Source organism: Aptenodytes patagonicus, chromosome Z, assembly GCF_965638725.1.
Source record: "Aptenodytes patagonicus chromosome Z, bAptPat1.pri.cur, whole genome shotgun sequence".
Classification (NCBI taxonomy): Eukaryota; Metazoa; Chordata; class Aves; order Sphenisciformes; family Spheniscidae; genus Aptenodytes; species Aptenodytes patagonicus.
This window is the reverse complement of record NC_134982.1, coordinates 68,930,596-68,950,907: the sequence shown is the minus strand read 5'-3', so window position 1 is coordinate 68,950,907 and position 20,312 is coordinate 68,930,596. Positions and strand designations below refer to the sequence as shown.

Sequence of the window (20,312 nt, the reverse complement as noted above, 5' to 3'; positions counted from 1 at the left end):
AGTGTTATCACTTCATGGCACTTTCAATGGTTGGCTTAAAGCCACAGCTCTTAGATATTAATCAGTCACAACTGCTTCTCAAAAAGCACACACCCACCCACCCCCCAAACCCACCAAAAACCTGCTAGTGCCTATGGTTCCATAGAAAATCTTGGAAGCATGGCCTTATTGTACACCTCAGCGATCCAAGCATGAAAGGTAACAGAAAAGTTTTAAAAAAATTATTCTGAAGAAAATCACTTGATTGTTGGACCCTTTCTGTGATATGTAAATGGCTGAAGAAAGGGATACAGTCGTAGCATAGGAAAATCAAAATCACTTTATATCTTGTGCAAATAGCTCTGATCCTGCAGCCGGGAATTATGTTGAATGATGTGCGTGTATTTAAGCCTTGCGCAGCATGCTGTAGCAGACTTTCATAGTGTCCTGCACTTACTGAATTTAGTAGGTGTATGTACTGCATGTACCCCTAATGAACCATAGATAATATGACCTGTTGCCTTACTACCACCCATAAACATGAGCAGCTTCTTCGCCCTAAAATCCTTTGCAACTAGCTCATGGGCTGCCCGGTGGACGTGGTAAGCCACTTCTCTCTGCTAAGCCTGTGAGTATGCCTGGTGTCATACTGGAGCCATATTTTGAAGATTTTGCACCTAAGCTGGAAACCTGGTCTTGAAAGCAGGCTTGAGGGGTAACTCAAGCACAGTGAGAAGGGGGTTTCATGTGAATAAAACAACTAGAATTTGACCTGTCCAGTTGTCAAGAAGAAATTTGCCTCACCACTATAGTTACAGTTCCAAAATTGTATAGTAACTTTTCGTGCAGGTATTCCTTCAGTTAACACAGAGGCATAGTGCCCATGCCTGGTGTGAAAAAGCTCCCTTTGTAAAGTGTGGTATGTTTCATTTCTGCATGCTTCCATGTGTCAAAGACTGACTGACGCAAACTGACTGTTCCACTTCACCCAGTCACTAACGGTATCTTAAACCAGCAGTTCAGTCATTTTTCAGATCTTTGTGATTTCTGGTCTGTGTCATTGACTCAGTGCGTGGCAGAAAGCAAATGTGACTTGTAGCTTGTTGAAAAAGTGGGTAAAACAGAACTATATCAGGGGAAGGGGCCAGTGAAGAGTTATCTCCAAATCCGAGGAGCCTGTAAGAGACCAGCCTGTTAAAAAACCTCCTTGTTTGAGCGAGTAGTCCAGTGTGGGCTACTCAAAATACTTTAAGTGGCATTTTGGCATAAGGACATGAGCGGTCTTTCAGGTAAGGAAGTCCTATAGAAGATAGTAAATTATATTAGATAGAAACTGCTCCTCTTCTTAATGTTTTTTCTCTAATGACAGCAACATGGTAAATAAGTGTGATGTGATTTTTTTGGGGCCAGCTTCTGAGTTTACAAAGAACTGCATGGAAAAGGTAGACTGATTGGACAAGGTGACGTGAGTGGTACCTTTGGAGATGCAGTCCCTCCCCTGAGTACTGTGAATAAGTGATAGGTCACTTTGCATTTATTTTTTTCATGATTGGAAAACCATAATCCTAAATATCTACATATTTTGTAACCATTTTTTGACAAGGTATGAGCAGAACTTCAAGAAACTTCAAGAAGTGCCCCTTACTGCCCCTCTGCTTCCCAACTGTCTGGTCTTGTTGTGAGCCAAGACCTGTCCCCATGCGAACTCCATAGGTGCAAGAAGTCTTCTTCCCACACGTACCTGAGGTGGGATACCACCCACACTGGTACGGCTGTCCTTCTTGCATAGTCCTCTTCCAGGATGTCCCAGGCCCCTGTTGTCTCTACACCCACAGCAGCTCTGTCCTGCTTGGACACTTGCCTGATTAGAACCAGGAAGGGGAAAGCGTGACAGCCCTGCTGCGGCCGCTCTAGTTTCTGTCCTCTGAAATGGAGACATGCGGGTAGCGCTGCCTCCACACTGTGATGAGATGCCAGCAAGAAAGGGGAGCACACAGCCAGAGGCAGCCCAGTGGGGGGGACTCCACAGTCGTGGACAGCAGCACAAAAGTCGCGTTGGCAATAGTGCAGGGATGCTGGTACTTGTAGTTGTGGCATCGTTTGGTCTCATGTGTGCATGAAGTGGTGATGCTGCACCTCACAAGCAGAAAGACCAGTAGTTCCAGCAGCCTTTGTGGGACGCAGCATGTTATCTCCCCTCACCCAGTTTTTAAACATTTCAGCTGACTAGATGGGATGTGCAGCAGAGCTTTATTTCCACCCCTGTCTGTCTCTGATTACCTGCATGAAGCTCCAGAAGCAACCCATGAATCATGAGCATGGTTACAGGAGCAAGGAGGGGAAGAGAAGGGAGCAATTACCATTTTTATTTCACTTTTATTAGAATAAACCTACATCTATTTCAGGTTACAGTTGAAGGTAAAATGCCAGAAGGAGAATATTCTCATTCTTCCTTATGCAGCCATGTTAATTAATGCTAAGTAAAATAAAGAAAAGTTCATATTTTTCAGGTGAAAGTCTTTGTAAGGAACCCATTTGCCAATGCTTTACTGTCTATTGCTTAGAAAATACAGTGATTTTGTACAGTTGAAATGTGTACGTTCATTGTCAAGATGAAAAATATGTTAAAAAGGGTTGAGAAGTATTGGGTTTTGGAAGGGCAAGTAGTTGTTTTTTTCAACTGTTGTCAGAATAGGACCATAACTAAGCTAAAGGAAATGATGCTTAGATAATTGGCAAGAGGACTTGCCGGAGCATTGTGTCTGTGCTCTCTCTTTTTCTGGCAGATCTGTCTGTTTCTCAAAGGAGGCAGAGAAGATAGGCTTACATGGAGCAGGTGCGTAGTAAACACAAGGGAATTTCTCTTTAAATGCAAATGTGGTTGTACAATAGATTTATATGCACAGTGGAACTACTGGAAACAAGAAAATAGAACATATGCACAGACACCTTATTGATTTAAGGTCCCAAGAGAGTTTTTAACTGAGAGGAAAGAAGTAATTAATTAATTGTTGTGGTAGAAATATCACCTGCTGCTTACCTGTCTAAGGTGGAACTGTAATTTCATCTTCTAAGATAAAGCTCCAAGTGATTCAGAGGTCTGAAGATCTTAGAGATATCAAAGAGAAGTACAATTTAGCTGTCATAGTTTGGCAGCTGGGGCAGTCCTTCATTAGGTATATTTTCTTGTATGTTAAGGAGCATTTACAAAAGGTTATTTTGAATAAGAATGTGGTTGATTTGCACTTTATAAAGAATCCTTGAGTAATGCTTGAAAATGTATTTTTCTCGTTAAAACGTAGCATTAGGTTCATAAGGTTTTCTGTAAGCATTTCCTTTTCAGTTCCGTTTCCTCCCCAGTTCTTGTTTGCAGTCAAACTGCTGGCATTATTTTTCTTTGTTTATAAAGAGAAAAAGGCATTGTCTCACTTACCTTTTAAACTCAATACAGTGTATTACATGACCTCTCCTTGTGTATAAATCCTCCCCCCTCTCCCCCATCTGTTTTATTGTTACTGTATCAATCTGGAACTTACCATTTAAAATTAAATTCTAATCAGGAACTTGACACTTCCCTTCAACATCTCCCCCCCCATTTTAGCAAACTTGTTTACATCTGTGAGTGAAAATCAGGCTGTGCTGCATAGCTTTCTCACATGTGCATGACGAGGGTATGCACATGATTATGATTTGAAGCTATACTGCTCTGCTGGTTATTCATCCATGTAGTTCTTTTGCAGGATTTGGCCATACTGACTGGCATTTTTCTTAAGAAATAGGAAATACCTTTAACTGTCCAGACTAACAACATATAATTGCTGGCATGTTTATATGTGCATGTACATATCTTGTGTTCTCTTTTACTAAAACACAACTGTAAATATTCTGCCTTTTGTATGCTATGCTGTCAGTTCCAGTTGAGTCACAGTAGTAAATTTATGAAGAGCCCAAGAATTGCTTTTGAATTGGCTCAAGATTTTAAATATTGAAGTTGTCAGCATGGTGAGAGATTTATTTGAATATTTGTAAATACTCTGTCCAAGATGTTTTTAAAAATAAAAACCAACCAAACAAACAAAATAAAGAAAAATAAAACCAGGAAATATAGTGCACACAGAAGCAGAAGAGTGCTAGCAAGGTAAATAAGCTGCATGTTACATTCCCTGACCCACGCTTCTATTGTGCTCAGTCTTAAGTATACTCATTTCTCCTCTTGTACATTCAGAGAGTCTCAAGGTATGTGTCCTAATTGTGTTAAATGCTGGGATATTATCATTTTGCAAACTCAAATGTTGAAGACTGGATAAAGCACAATATTTTTGCTTGTTGCTAGGACATGGGCAAAAACTTATCTTGAGTTACAGAATGGAATCACCAGGAAATTGAGTTACACTTACATCATTAATTATTTGCTTTTCATTAACCTAAACCAGATTTTAAATTAGAGTTAAAGGAATTTATGGTGGCTAAATGTAAGCACCTTTGAATAAATACTGTAATCTTGAACTCTGCCAATGCTTTTCACTTCATATCTGCAGAATCGTGGCTTCCTGAGCCCCTTGACTAACATTGTTCCTGTTTAAGTTAATGGGCATCCTTGTGGTAGATGTGAATGGAGTGAGGCAGTGTACCCATAGAATAAGCAACAAGTTAGAAAAAGGAGGATTCAGCTTTTCACTGTCCTTTTGAATATGATACATTCTGCAACATCTTGATGCGATATTTGCTTAAAGCAATTTGATAGCATAATTTTCAGGAGGCTCAGTTTGTTTGTATTCCTCTATATACTTCTTTGTATTATTTGCGTATGGCATTTTAAGTTTTCCATAGGAAAAGGAGAACTAGCTTTTAAAGTCTAATTATGATAACAGTAGTTGCTGTTATGATTGAACAGGCCAGATCTTGGGAAAAATGCTGTCAAAGCAATTAGTTGCAAGTTAAAAGAGAACCAAATTTGTGATATTGTCATGGTTTAACCCCAGCCGGCAACTAAGCACCACACAGCTGCTCGCTCACTCCTGCCCCAGTAGGATGGAGGAGAGAATCGGAAGAGTAAAAGGGACAAAACTCATGGGTTGAGATAAAGACAGTTTAATAGGTAAAACAAAAGCCGCGCACACAAGCAAAGCAAAACAAGGAGTTCATTCACTCCTTCCCATGGGCAGGCAGGTGTTCAGCCATCTCCAGGAAAGCAGGGCTCCATCACGCGTAACAGTTACTTGGGAAGACAAACACCATCACTCCAAACGTCCCCCCCTTCCTCCTTCTTCCCCCAGCTTTATATGCTGAGCATGACGTTATACAGTATGGAATATCCCTTTGGTCAGTTGGGGTCAGCTGTCCCAGCCATGTCCCCTCCCAACTTCTTGTGCCTCCCCAGCCTACTCGCTGGTGGGGTGGTGTGAGAAGCAGAAAAGGCCTTGACTCTGTGCGAGCACTGCTCAGCAGTAACTAAAACATCCCTGTGTTATCAACACTGTTTCCAGCACAAATCCAAAACACAGCCCCGTACTAGCTACTATGAAGAAAATTAATTCTATCCCAGCTACAACCAGCACATTCTCCACCCATTATTCCATACCATTTATGTCATGCTCAGGTGCCACACTATCCAATACATCCTCATTAACCACCACCCCCCTTCCCATCCTTTCATATAATACACAGATATCATTCCCTTAGTCTATGGACCACCCTTGTAAAACGTCCATAAAATGTCCACAGATGTCCACAGAATGTCCACTGAGTTCATTTAGTCCATGACTTTGGGCTCCATCTGTTATGGTGGTCACTCAGGACAGGAGAGGTGGTGTGTTGTGTGGAGTTACTGGGCACCAAAGCCAGCTCAGGTCGGGTCACTGCTGCACTTGCACTGCTTCTTGTAAGGCTTGTCCTCCATTGGTTCAGGTGGTTCCTGCTATAGTAATTCCTAGAACATGCAACTCAAATCCCACGTTACAACAATTTAAAGGTATTTCCATTACAATCTCCACCCCTGGTCCCTTTGGACCAGACCATAGGGTTTAACATTGCAATGAACTCCTCCCCTTGCCCCTGCTCCGGCTTGGACTTATCCACAGACTGCAGTACTTCAGGGGTGTACCTGCTCCAAGTGGAGCATTATCTATGAGCCACAGTCTCTTCAGGGGTGTACCTGCTGTGGCATAGACTTATCCACAGCCACAGTTGCCTTGAGGTGCACCTGTTCCAGTGTGGCCTTATCCATGTGCCACAATGCCTTCAGAGATATACCTGCTTCAGCGTGGCCTTACCCACAGCCACATTCCCTTCAGAAGCAAACCTGCTCCAACATGGCCTTACCCATGGCTGCAGTCCCTCCAGGGGTGTACCAGCTCTGTCATGGGCTTATCCATGGCCACATGCTTTGAGGTGCTCCAGCATGATCTCATGCACAGCCACTGATGCTTCAAGGTGTACCTGCTGCAGCATGGACTTATCCACAGCCACAGATGCTTTGAGGTGTGCATTCTCCAGTGTGGACTTATCCTTGGGCCACAATCCCTTCAGATGTATACCTGCTGCGGCACACACATAACCACGGCCACAGATGCTTTGGGGTGTCCTGCTCCCTCATGGACTCATCCACAGGTCACAGTCCCTTCAACTTGAGTTCACACTGGAGTTCCAGCCTGCCCAATACAGCAGCACAGAAGCACCAGCGATGCCCTGGCCATCTGCCAGGCCAGGAGCATCACCATTGCTGTTATCAAAATGTTCCCAGGCACAGCAGTCAGGTGATAAGCAGTACAGCAAGCAGCAAAAGCAAAAAGCAGCTACTAACGAGCACCAGACTCTAATATACGGTGAGGCAAGCAAGGCCCATGGCAAGCACAGGAGCCTGCCAATTAATAGCTAAACAGCAATAACAGATATAAATTTGATCGAGCATATTCCAGTCAAATCTGTCGTTATCTCAAACCCTTTGAGCCTCACATTGGGCGCCAAACAGAACTGTCATGGTTTAACCCCCAGCCCCACATAGCCGCTCACTCACTCTGCCCCGGGGGGATGGGGGAGAGAATTGGAAGAGTAAAAGGGACAAAACTCATGGTTTGAGATAAAGACAGTTTAATAGGTAAAGCAAAAGCCGCACACACAAGCAAAGCAAAACAAGGAATTCATTCACTACTTCCCATTGGTGGGCAGGTGTTCAGCCATCTCCAGGAAAGCAGGGCTCCATCACGCGTAACGGTTACTTGGGAAGACAAACACCATCACTCTGAATGTCCCTCCCTTCCTTCTTCTTCCCCCAGCTTTATATGCTGAGCATGACGTTATACAGTATGGAATATCCCTTTGGTCAGTTGGGGTCAGCTGTCCCAGCCATGTCCCCTCCCAACTTCTTGTGCCCCCCCAGCCTACTCGCTGGTGGGGTGGTGTGAGAAGCAGAAAAGGCCTTGACTCTGTGCGAGCACTGCTCAGCAGTAACTAAAACATCCCTGTGTTATCAACACTGTTTCCAGCACAAATCCAAAACACAGCCCCGTACTAGCTACTATGAAGAAAATTAACTCTATCCCAGCCAAAACCAGCACAGTCATACTGTTATTGAGCACATGGTGCAGTTCCAAAAATTAATGGTTGGAGGTTTTGGATTTAGTTCAATAGGTTTCTGTTAATGTTTGTTTGTGTTAGTATATCATGTTGTATCTTTGATAAATGGTAATGATAGTGGCTTTTGGTGATAAATTGATTCAATTCTAGATTCAGGGAGCCTCTGTTTACAAATAGCTCAATACATTTATTGAAACAGAGTTTTGGGAGCATCAATATCTGAGAGATTAATATAAAATCAGTATTTATTGTTAAGCATTATGAATCTGCTACTGGTATATATGACACAAATTTAGCAATTATCTCAGCTGCTCGGTAGTGCTTTCAAAAGCATTGATAATGTCAGTCTAATGGGTAGGTTTTTCACACCATACTTGGCAACTTTAGCTGTCGTTCTCTAGGACTGAACAGAGAGCAATTAAACTCTCACCCATGTCTTCACAGTTGTTCTTGAGGGTCATAGATGAAGCACATTAGCAAACAGCATAATGGAAATTGTATTTCTGCTCTTTACTGTGATGGTCCCTATATGGAGGACTTAACCGTTGCCTCTCTGCACTTGCTAGTAAAGCACTTCGGATGTAAAGTAAAATCGGATCTGAGATGAAATGGCTGGAATAGCACTGCCCAATGACTGGAGGTTTAGCTGTGATTGAGTGCTGAGATGCCCAGGTCTGGACAGCTAAGTGGAGCACAACTATGCACGTGCTCAGGGTTTCCACAGAGAGACAGGCAGCAGTATGGGATTTTTATCCCTGCACCCAGAACTTTCTGTATTTCATTAGCTCGCTTCTTCCCATGGTATATTTGCCCATATGTAATGCCTGCTGCTGTGATCCAATTCCTACCAGCACTTTAATTGTCTGAGTCAACACTAGCTTGTGTGTCTTTATACTCTCCTCATAAGGCAGCTAAGCGTGCTGAAGAACTGCATTCCTTCTTAACTTGTCTTCTGGTTGTGATTTAGCAAAATGCACACAAAATCTCCCTGAATTGGATAATTGATTACGCAGTCAGTTTAAGAACATGTGTAAATCCCTTTGGTCACTTGCTGGACAAATGGTAGTAGCTAGTAGAGGATGTAGTGTTGCAGCTGTACAGCAAACCACCATTTGAGAGGAGGAGGTCCTGAATTTGAAGGACTTTATTGGCTCCTGGGTTGCTGCATCACAGTAAGTTCTGCCCCTCGTAGCAGCAGTAGTGGATGAAGGCATTGTTGGTATCTTGATGTGCTTCTGAAATAACTGGCCTTGAAACAGTAGATAACTAATGTGCCTGCTTAGATTAGGGCTTTGGCATCCGGTGTTAGTACTTTATGAAGAATGAATGCCATTTACACTTGACACGGTTGCCTCCAGCTGCCTGTAGAGTGTAACAGTGTCTCTTCATTAGACAGTAAAGCTAGGTGAGTTGCTGTATCTGAAGGATCAGGTTAATCTGGCCTGACTCTGTGAATCCTCACAGGAAAGGCCAACCAGCACGTGTTACGGTGTCCTCCAGGATTACAAGGGAAGCAGGTTGTGTAGGGGGAGGAATTAGCCCAGCTAATACAATTTAGCAAAATGGACACTCTCTCCAGCATGTGTTCCTCATCAGGTCCCATATGCTTTACGGTATGTTCCCAGGCTTTGCTTTTTGCAAATGCAGTTTTTAGATGAACATATCTACAGTAGCACTATTTCTGGATGTGTCTACACTGCAATCGAGTAGTGTGATCGCAGGACATGCAGACAGATCTGTACTAGCTTTGATCTATATGTGATGTGAAGACATGCCAGCCTAGACTTAAAAGAGGGCTGTCCAAGCCTTCTGGACAGATTGTTAAGCCATGCTGAAGTCTGCTTTCATCTGTCTTCACTGCTATTTTTAACTGTGCTATCTAGATTAGCACTACTGTGGATACTCCTACACATGCTGACATAAATTCACGACTGTATGCCCGCTGCTTCCCTACAACGTTGTCGGTGGATACTCTGCATCTGGGCATGTGTCCCTTATTCTTTGTACTGAGACAGTCTAGTTTTCTTTTCCACTGAGTTTAGTTGTTTGTTTCACAATTTAATTCCCCTCTGTAAGGAATTATAGAAAGGGCAGCAGAGTGTAGGAGAGACTTCTGGCAATTTTCCACTCCAAAAATTCATTTTATAGTCTCTGTTCCAAGTTTGATTGTTAAGCTCAGCCTTAAAGAACCTCCAGATCCAGGCCACACGTTTTTGCAAGTGTTAAAATCCAGATGAGAGACCAGGTTGATAGAGCAATGTTAGCAAGTTAGCATTTTAAAATGTTCTTTATGAAAGCATTGAATCCAGAGCACAATTATGTGAAAAAAAATTGTGAAATTATATGAAAAATATTAGCAATGACAGTAAGGTGGTTATCACATAAAACACAGTCCAACTTTATTAAAAGGATTTGAATGTATTTTTAAGAGAAGTAATGTGTATGGTTTTTGAACATTTCAAGGAAGAGCCCTACACTGCTAAAAGTTTCTTGGTTTGGTTTTTGGGGTTTTTTGGGTTTTTTTTAATGGATCTAATAAGGGTTATTTTTGCTTTGTCAGTCAGGTTAATTGTTAAGTTACTCCACAGTCTTGTCAATGAAGTGTGCTTCTAATTAAGGCACCATGTTGTAAGAGTAAAGTTTGACAACAAGTATACTTGCACATCAGATTTTAGTATTTTTTATTCAGAAATAGACTTTCCCTTCCTTGATAAAAAACAACCAACCAACCAAAGAAACAAAACCACAGAAAACAGCAAAACTGATCTGTATCTAAGGATATAGTCTGAAAAGATCCGTCGAGTATCCAATTCTTTTACTGTGCAATTTTCATGCTATTTAACAAAGACAAGGGAGAAAACATGGCTTGAAAATTGAAGTTAGGACATAAAAAGATGAATTCATGCAAATTTTTTTCATGTCAGAAAAATATTTCACATAAAAGCTAGAACTGTCAAACAAAGATGAATACAAAATAGACTCTAACAAGGCATATGTTTCTGTGACATGAGACACGCTGTAGAGGAGTAAGGTGAAGCTGAGCTTTTCAGCCTGGTGGAATGTTGCAGCTTACTTCTCTGCCAAGAAAATATTTTGTTTCTAGATAAATGGTTGAACTGAAATAGATAAAATATTCCCTCATCTTTCCTTAAACAGTTCTTTAAAAAAAGTATTTCTTACGACTGTCCTTGACACCTTTCTGAGGAAAAAGAACAGCCTTGGTTCACTGGATGGAGCACCAGCTAAGCCTGGTTCTAGTACCACGTAGTCTTGAATAAATTATCTAACTCTTTTCACTTAACCACCTGTAAAATGAGAAGAAAATATATTAGGGAACTGCAGTAGCAGAATTGTCAATAGCAACATCTTTTTGTAATATGGAGATTTAATAGTGCCTAATATTTTTCATTATGAAAAAGATTCATCCTTTTCCTGAACAGCTCCAGCACCTTCACAGTTTGAAGGTGCTAGAGGCTGAGTGTATCTCCCACAGTGTACTTAGTCTTCCTCAGTGCCCTCAGTGGTCCTGCATAATGCTAGGGGAGTCCTCCCACTGGGCTGTGCTCTACACAGATAGCTTGTCATGTGCTGGAAGTGGAGAACTCGGTGTCTTCTTTTAGTTGAAGCTCCTTGAAAAAAAAAGCCATCATTGGAAATTACATGAATAGTTAAAAGATTTGTGATGGTTACGAAGTCAGGTGCATTAAATTAAAAAATGGGAGAACCGCCTGGTGCTGTCCTTGCTCTTCCCCTTTTTGGCAGGTTGCATGGTGGTCAGGGACGTTTAGCAGATATCCTTGGCTCATTTGCTAATGGAGCTAGAAGGCACATAGATAACAGGGTAAAGAAATAGTATGGGGGACCTGGTTACACAGGACATGGAAAAGGTGGAAGTACTTAGTGATAGGACGAGAGGAAATGGCCTCAAGTTGCGCCAGGGGAGGTTTAGATTGGATGTGAGGAAAAATATCTTTACTGAAAAAGTGGTTAAACATTGGAACAGGCTGCCCAGGGAAGTGGTGGAGTCCCCATCCCTGGAGGTATTTAAAAGACGAGTAGATGAGGCACTTAGGGACATGGTTTAGTGGACATGGTGGTGTTGGGTCAATGGTTGGACTCGATGATCTTAGAGGTCTTTTGCAACCTCAGTGATTCTATGATTCTATGATTCTACTGAATGCATTCTTTCCCTCAGTCTTTACTAGCAAGGCTGGCCTTCAGCGGGGGAAGGAGCAAGGAAGATGTACCCTTGGTGGAAGAGGATCAGGACAGGGAATAGTTCAACAAACTGGACATAGGTAAATCCATGGGCCCTGATGGGATGCACTCACAAGTGCTGAGGGAGCTAGCAGATGTCATTGTGAGGCCACTCTCAATAGTCTTTGATCAATCATGGTGACTTGGAGAAGTTCATGAAGACTGGAGGAAAGCAAATGTCACCCCCATCTTCAAGAATGGCAAGAAGGAGGACCCAGGGAACTACAGGCCGGTCAGCCTCACCTTAGTCCCTGGGAACATGCTGGAGTAGCTAATCCTGCATGAAGGACAAGAAAGTCATCAGTAGTAGTCAGCAAGGGGGGAAGTCATGCTTGATCAACTCGATAAACTTCTGTGATGAAACGTCTAGCCTCACAGATGAGGGGAAAGCAGTGGATAGTGTCTACCTAGGCTTCAGTGAGGCCTTAAACACTGTCTCTCGTAAGATCCTCACAGAGAAGCTGTTTATGTACGGGCTGGATGAGCAGGCAGTGAGGTGGATTGAAAACTGGCTGTATGGCCAGGTCCAGAGGGTTGTGACCAGTGGAACAAAGCCTAGTTGGAGACCAGTGACTAGCAGTGTACCCCAGGGGTCAAATCTGAGTCCAGTCCTGTTTAACATCATTGTTAATGATCTGGGTGATGGGGCAGAGTGCAACCTCAGCAAGTTTGCAGTTGACACAAAACTGGGAGGAGTGGCTGATATGCCAGAGGGTCATGCTGCCAACCAGAGGGACTTCAACAGGCTGGAGAAGTGGGCTGACAGTAACCTCAAGTTACTGCATTGAAGTGCAAAGCCCTGCACCTGGGGAGGAACAGCCCCATGCACCATGATATATATAATATATATACGAACGTCAAGGGCAACAAGAAAAGATTCTGTAAGTACGTTGGTGTTAAAAGGAAGACTAGGGAAAATGTGGGCCCTCTCCAGAGGGAAACGGGAGACCTGGTTACCAGGGATATGAAGAAGGCTGAGGTACTCAACGACTTTTTTGGCTCAGTCTTCACCAGCAAGTGTCCAAGCCACACCACCCAAGCCGCAGAAGGCAAAGGCAGGGACTGGGAGAATGAAGAGTCGCCCACTGTGGGAGAACATCAGGTTCCAGACCATCTGAGGCACCTGAAGGTGCGCAAGTCCATGGGACCTGATGAGATGCATCCATGGGTCCTGAGGGAACTGGCGGATGAAGTTGCTAAGCCACTATCCATCATATTTGAGAAGTTGTGGCAGTCCCGTGAAGTTCCCACTGACTGGAAAAGTGGAAACATAACCCCCATTTTTAAAAAGGGAAAAAAGGAAGACCTGGGGAACTACAGGCCAGTCAGACTCACCTCTGTGCCCGGCAAGGTCATGTGGCAGATCTTCCTGGAAACTATGCTAAGGCACATGGAGAATAAGGAGATGACTGGTGACAGCCAACATGGCTTCACTAAGGGCAAATTGTGCCTGACAAATTTGGTGGCCGCCTGCAATGGGGTTACAGCGTTTGTGGATAAGGGAAGAACAACTGACATTGTCTACTTGGACTTGTGCAAAGCATTTGACACGGTCCCGCACAACATCCTTGTCTCTAAATTGGAGGAACATGGATTTGACGGATGAACCACTCAGTGGATAAGGAATTGGCTGGATGGTCGCACTCAAAGAGTTGCAGTCAACAGCTCGATATCCAAGTAGAGACCAGTGACGAGTGGCATCACCCCAGGTATTGGGACTGGGCATGTTTAACATCTTTGTTGGCAACATGGACAGTGGGATCAAGTGCACCCTCAGCAAGTTTGCCAATGACACCAAGCTGTGTGGTGCAGTCAACAGGCTGAAGGGAAGGGATGCCACCCAGAGGGACCTTGACAGGCTTGAGAGGTGGGCCTGTGCGAGCTTCATGAATTTCAAAAAGGCCAAGTGTAAGGTCCTGCACATGGGTTGGGGCAATCCCAAGCACAAATACAGACTGGGTGGAGAATGGATTGCGAGAGCCCTGAGGAGAAGGACTTGGGGGTGTTGGTTGATGAGCAGCTCAACATGACCTGGCAATGTGCACTTGCAGCCCAGAAAGCCAACCGTATCCTGGGCTGCATCAAAAGAAGCGTGAACAGCAGGTCGAGGGGGGTGATTCTCCCCCTCTACTCTGCTTTCATGAGACCCCACCTGGAGTACTGCGTTCAGCTCTGGGACCCCCAACATAAGAAGGACATGGACTTGTTGGAGCAAGTCCAGAGGAGGGCCACAAAGATGATCAGAGGGCTGGAGCACCTCTCCTGTGAAGACAGGCTGAGAGACATGGGATTGTTCAGCCTGGAGGAGAGAAGGCTCCGTGGAGACCTTATAGCAGCCTTCCAGTACTTAAAACGGGGCCTACAAGAAAGCTGGAGAGGGACTTTTTACAACAGCATGTAGTGATAGGACAAGGGGTAATGGCTTTAAACTGAAAGAGGGTAGATTTAGATTAGATATAAGGAAGAAATTCTTCACTATGAGGGTGGTGAGGCACTGGAACAGGTTGCCCAGAGAAGTTGTGGATGCCCCATTGCTGGAAGTGTTCAAGGTCAGGTTGGATGGGGCTTTGAGCAATGTGACCTAGTGAAAGATGTCCCTGCCCATGGCAGGGGGGTTGGAACTAGATGATCTTTAAGGTCCGTTCCAACCCAAACCTTTCTATGATTCTATGATTCTATATGCTGGGGGCCACCCAGCTGGAAAGCAGCTTGGCAGAAAAAGACGTGGGGGTCCTGGTGGACACCAGGTTGAACATGAGCCAGCAGTGTGCCCTTTTGGCAAAGGCAGTGAACAGTATCCTGGGCTGCATTGGACAGAGTATGTCCAGCAGGTCTAGGGAGGTGATCTTTCCCCTCTACTCAACAGTGGTGAGGCCACATCTGGAGTACTCTGTCCAGTGCTGGGCTCCACAGTATGAGAGAGACATGAACATGCTGGAGAGAGTCCAACAAAGGGCCACAAAAGTGAGTAAGAGATTGGAGCATTTCACGTGAGAAAAGGCTGAGAGATCTGGGACTGTTCAGCCTGGAGAAGAAAGGCTCAGGGGGAAAGGCTCAGGGGGACATCTCATCAATATATATAAATACCTGCATGGAGGGTGCAAGGAAGATGCAGCCAGGCTTTCTCCAGTGGTGCCCAGGGATAGGAAAAGGGGCAACAGGCACAAACTGAAACACAGGAGATTCCTTCTGAACATCAGGAAACACTTTCACTGTGAGGGTGACCAAGCGCTGGCACAGGTTGCCCAGAGAGGTGGTGGAGTCTCCATCCTTGGAGATACTCAAAAGCCACCTGGATGCAGTCCTGAGCAACTGGGTCTAGCTGATGCTGCTTGAGCATGGGGGTTGGACCAGATGACCTCCAGAGGTCCTTTCCAACCTCAACTGTTCTGTGATTCTGTGAAACACTGCGAAAAGAAGAGACATCATTATAATTAACACGGACAAGACAACACTGACTAGCCTGTGTCTCTGCCTCTGTGATGGTGGTCTTATATGGTGCTAAGCATGAAACCCAAATGATCAGATAGCAGGTAGCCACGAAAGCTGTATGCTTTCATGTTTAGGTTGTCTACATTGAGCCTTTTGGCGTCTGATAGGCAGAAGAAATGAACTGCAGTGAGACCTGTCTCCTGCTTCCAGCAACAATCAATACTGTTGGAGATAGGGACAGATACGCAGGTGCTCCCATGTGCTGTTTCTGATCCTGGCCCTTTTGCTGTGTTATTCTGTGGCTTCCCATAAGTCCCTTTGTCTCTGTTTCAAATTTCTGGATGGGGATAATAATGCTTTCTCATCTTGTGATTGAGATTGTGAATGAATTAATGACTGTTTGTGAAACACTTGGGACATTACTGCTGAGCATCCTTGAAGAAGCAGTAAAGATATAAATGATCTTCCGTTCACTACAGGGCTTAGACAGACTAAAATAAATAAGATTTAGACTAGATAAATGCTGGATGGGGGAAAACAAGAAATGGAAATAGCCACCTGATATTTCTGAGTAGTTTCTGTTGTACCCTGCATGAGGTAGATACCCTTTTGTAAAACATTAATGTGTGATCCTTCAGTTAGACTCTGTATCAAAATCAGTACAAGCAAATGACTGTCCCCATGGATAAATTTTGTAACATTGTAGATTTTGATGTAGTGAGGTTTATTTCTTTCACATAGTTTCAAAAATGTAGTTCAATTTTTATAAAGGGTTTTAGGAATCTCTGAAAGAAGACACTACAAAATTACGGCTTAAAATAATATTACTACTTCTGTAGTTGGCATTTCTGCCATCATCTCATCCCACATTTTTGTTAGACCACTAATATCTGTACAACTGAACACTAATATTGGGTCATATCTGCTGCCCATATTATTTAAAACAAATAGTATTGGATAGCAGTACTCTACATAGAATAGCATTGTATAGCTGCAGAAGTGCAGTTGTTATCTATTTTTGATTTCTCAAATGAAAAAATAATGACAGTTTCAGAAGACTACGTTCTGATCACAGGGGCATAGATGTCTCTCAAGAATAATTTAGCTGTACTTCACTGAATTTTCTAGTTTCCACCAAATTTAACTGAAATAAAAAGTTCTTGTTTGACAGTGCTTAAATTTACAGTAGCTTACACTGTTTAACTTCTAAGAGTTTTTGCAAACAACATCATAGGCTATGTCTAGGGAATAAGGTATGAAAAATTGTCAAGTTTTTGTCCTTAATTTTAATTTTATCAAAATAAAGATATTTGCATAGATGTTAATGGTCAAGTGCCATTGCTAATTATGAGAAAAGTTAATTTTTACAGTAGAATTGTTAAATGCTTTTTAATAGTATTTGTTTGCTTTAAAAGTAAATACCTGCAATATATGCATACAGTCAAATTTGTGTGATTCATCAAGAAGTCTCAAATGAGAGTGGGCAGGTCTGAGTGGCAAGGAGAGTGAGCTCTTGTGAGTGAGTTTTTGACTTCAAGGTTTGTTTCTTTGGCCCATGGCCACAAAATGCACAGATATATGCTCTGTGTGATGTGCCCTGCCTAAGGCTGACTCGCGTACCAAATGGAAGTGTTATGCTGGTTACCCACTGGTGCCCCAGATCCTGACCGTGAGTAAAACCCACTTTGCATCACTTGGAAGTTTCACTTTGAAATTTGGAGTATTACAGTTTATGTTAGAGTTTAGCTGTTGAATGTCGTAGTGAACTTCAGTGTACAAAGGATGGGACAGTAGAGTTGATTGTCCAAAAGTTAAAAAACAGCAAAAAAAAAGGTGCAGGTGGAGGACAGAATAGGAAAGTCGTTTGGCCCCTGTTGCGGAGAAAACAGGCCTTCCACACATGAGCAGGGCGGTGCATATACTTCACACAAATGGTGGATACACTTAACATATTGTGACCCTTGCAGAGAATGTTACTTACGGAGGAGTTTTCCCTTCAATTTATAATTAAAGCTCACATGAAGCAAAAAATCATCATGGGACTAAATGCAGGATATATATTTTGGCAGGCAAATGTAAATGAGGCAAGTTCTAAATTTCTAACTTCAAATACAGCATTTGAATGTTACAAACTTAAGAGAGTACCATTTGGCATTAGTTCTTTCCCAGGATATTTCTGAAAGTAATTGAACAGACCACTATGGGACTACAAGGTGTTGAAATTCTAATGGATGATTATTGAATTTGGGTTGAGGAATTTAAATGAGAAAATGAAAGATGCAGGGAAGTGTTTGAAAAATGCCTTTTTCTCATCCTAAAAATAATAATAAAAAAACCCCCAAACCCAACATGACCTAACAGATGCTTTCAGCATTCGAAATGTATTGAGCAAAGATATCTCAGATTACTTGGTTTATTGAAACAACAGTTATAAATGAAATGTGTTCTTCAATGAAAAAAGCAGCTTAGGAAGATTTATGGGGATGGTATACTGATTAAATTAATTCCACATTTTTCTATGATTAGTGCCACTGCAGAAGATAAGGTGAATAAGGGTGTTGCATGGCATTAAGGAAACAAACCAAAGCCAGGATTCGAGCACTGTGTCACAAAACTGCAGTGTCAGATACTGTGATTTAATTGAACTGATTGTACTGAGAGCAGAAACTTATGAAGGATCACTGCCCCAGTGCTGCTGCCCCCAGTGCTGCTGTCATTGATTCAGTGGAAAAAGGAGAGACCTCAGTTTCTGATTTTAAATGAGAATGCAATGAGTCACATCTGCTTTATTAAAGACCTTGACACAGAATTCCCCGCCTCCCCTCAAACCAGCGCATGGTTTGGAAAGGCTGAGCTCTGCTATGCTTGATTTCATCCTAACGTAAGTGCTGGAGCCTACATTAGCAGTGGTAGTTGCCATAAGCCCTTTGCTGCTCTGTCTTACTTTGGGGCCAAGTATCTGGTTCCTTGTGGATGCTGTTACTAGGGTGTATTATTTTTGGATTTTTACACAAGAACTAGGCTACCAAAAGAAGGCATCTTTTTTATTTCTGTAGTTCATGAACTTGCAACAGCCCTGCAGATGTTGAATATTCATTACCTTTACCAAAAGACTTTAGAAGTTGTGAACACTTTTACAGCACAGTACTTTTCAAATTGCACCTGGAGTAAACTGGTGTTAAAGCAAAATATCGTGCATATTTGTATGTATCACTTTCTTCTCAAGTTGATTTGGAATCATATGTATCCATTAATTTCCTGAGTGTTATGTTTAAGTCTCCTAAAAATGCATGTCTCTGAAGTCTTGCTCAAGTAAATACACAGACAGTGTGTACACTCACACACACTTTCTCATGTGGTGTTTCTTTACTTCGGTAAAGTTTTACATTACTATGGAGTGGTTTTAGGCGACACATGGGCTTTATACTTTCAGCCACCTTTTAGGATATAATGGTTGAATTTTCATTTTTCTGTGTTTTCCATAGGAATGAGTCGTGGTTGTTGTATTGACTAATGGCTTATGCTACGTTACGAGGCTTGATAGGGAATGTGGAAATGCAAAGCAAGACATTGTTAGTATTCAAATAGTTAATTCCTTCTTATTGGACAATGTTATTGAATAGCCGCACAAGGCTCTGCTCTTTCTTTGCTTACATTAGCAGTGTACTGATTGTGTCAAATAATTTAGGAGTCCTGTCAGCTATCTCCCAATTGTCATTTAGTAGTTGCCTCCTGAATTAAAGAAAAGGAATAAGCACTGGCTTTAATGTGGAGTGCACTGTATTTCAGTCGCTAGTACTCTTTGAAATAATGAAGTGAACTGCAAATAATCTTGACGTGAAATAGCACAGCATTTTATGTCTCTCTTTCAGTGTTCCAAGCAACCATGACTTGATCCATATAAGTCTTTGGTTCAGACTCAAATCTAAGTTTAATGGAGGATTTACAGAAATGTTGAACAGCACTAGTACTTGTACATGATTGATGCAGTGTTCTATATATATTTTACAGTTCTGCATTATGAATCATTTGGTGTTTTAGTATTAAAAACAGATGACAACCTATAGCTTTAGTATTATGTATGCATAGAAGATGGATATATACCCATATATACTCTCTGTATTTGTGATTGTTGAATCTCTATACTATATTAAAATGTATTATTCATTTCTGCCAACAATCATGAGTCAGTGGAAAATAATGGGCGCAATCATTTGAAAAATGTGCATTCACAATTTGCTTGTATTCATCTCGAAGTTCAGACTGCAGATGTGTAACCATTCATTTTACTGCTCTCAGTGATGCGTGTAAGCCTCCTGAGGATTCACATTTATGAACTTCCTGCATTGCCATTGGTATTTAAAGTAGAACAGATAGGTAACGTGAAATAAAATTTATTTCTGCCATAGAATTTACTGATATAAGAGGTAGTTATAAAAAAAAAAATCAACACTCAACCTGATTTTGTTAGCTCAGCTGCTGTATTTTCACTTGTAAAGTCATAAATTCAATTTGCGGTGGGCTTTTCCTAGTAATTGCAAATATTGTATGTGTGTTTTCTCCAAGGAGTCACACTTTGGAGTAGAAGCAGCTGTTTTTCCTAAAATTTTGCAGGAAGTAGAGAAAAAAGATGAGTATCTTCTAAGCTTACTTTGTTAAGCAAGCTTTTCTGGTCACATTTCACATTTCTAAAATGACTGAAGAACAGAATTGTTAATTCCTGATGTTTCTGCTCAATCATAATTTTCCATGGAAAGTTATGTTATACACAATCTCCTGATCTGTATGTGAATGTATTATTTTAACCTGGGTTTGGTGTTAGCGTTAAATTACCGATACTCAAAACAAATGTATTTGAAGACTTCTTTGGGTAGCTCTGCTTAAGAAAATATTTTTAAAGCACAGAGGAGGTACAATGAACTTGTTAGTAGCTGCACAATTTAAACTTGAGCCTTTCTACATTCGGTGCTCCAAAATATGTCAATGGCAGATTTCCCACTGTTGTGCATGTTCTGTTTTATTACTGATTGTTCCAGATTGTGCTTCTGGTCTGATTTAATCTTATTCAT

At 42.1% G+C, this 20,312-nt stretch overlaps 1 protein-coding gene across 2 annotated transcripts in view; it reads left to right on the top strand.

Annotated features, from left to right (window-relative positions):
* The window catches only part of SNCAIP (synuclein alpha interacting protein), a 97,569-nt gene that overhangs the window by 844 nt on the left and 76,413 nt on the right, over nt 1-20,312 (top strand). The gene's annotated exons all lie outside the window — the stretch shown is intronic.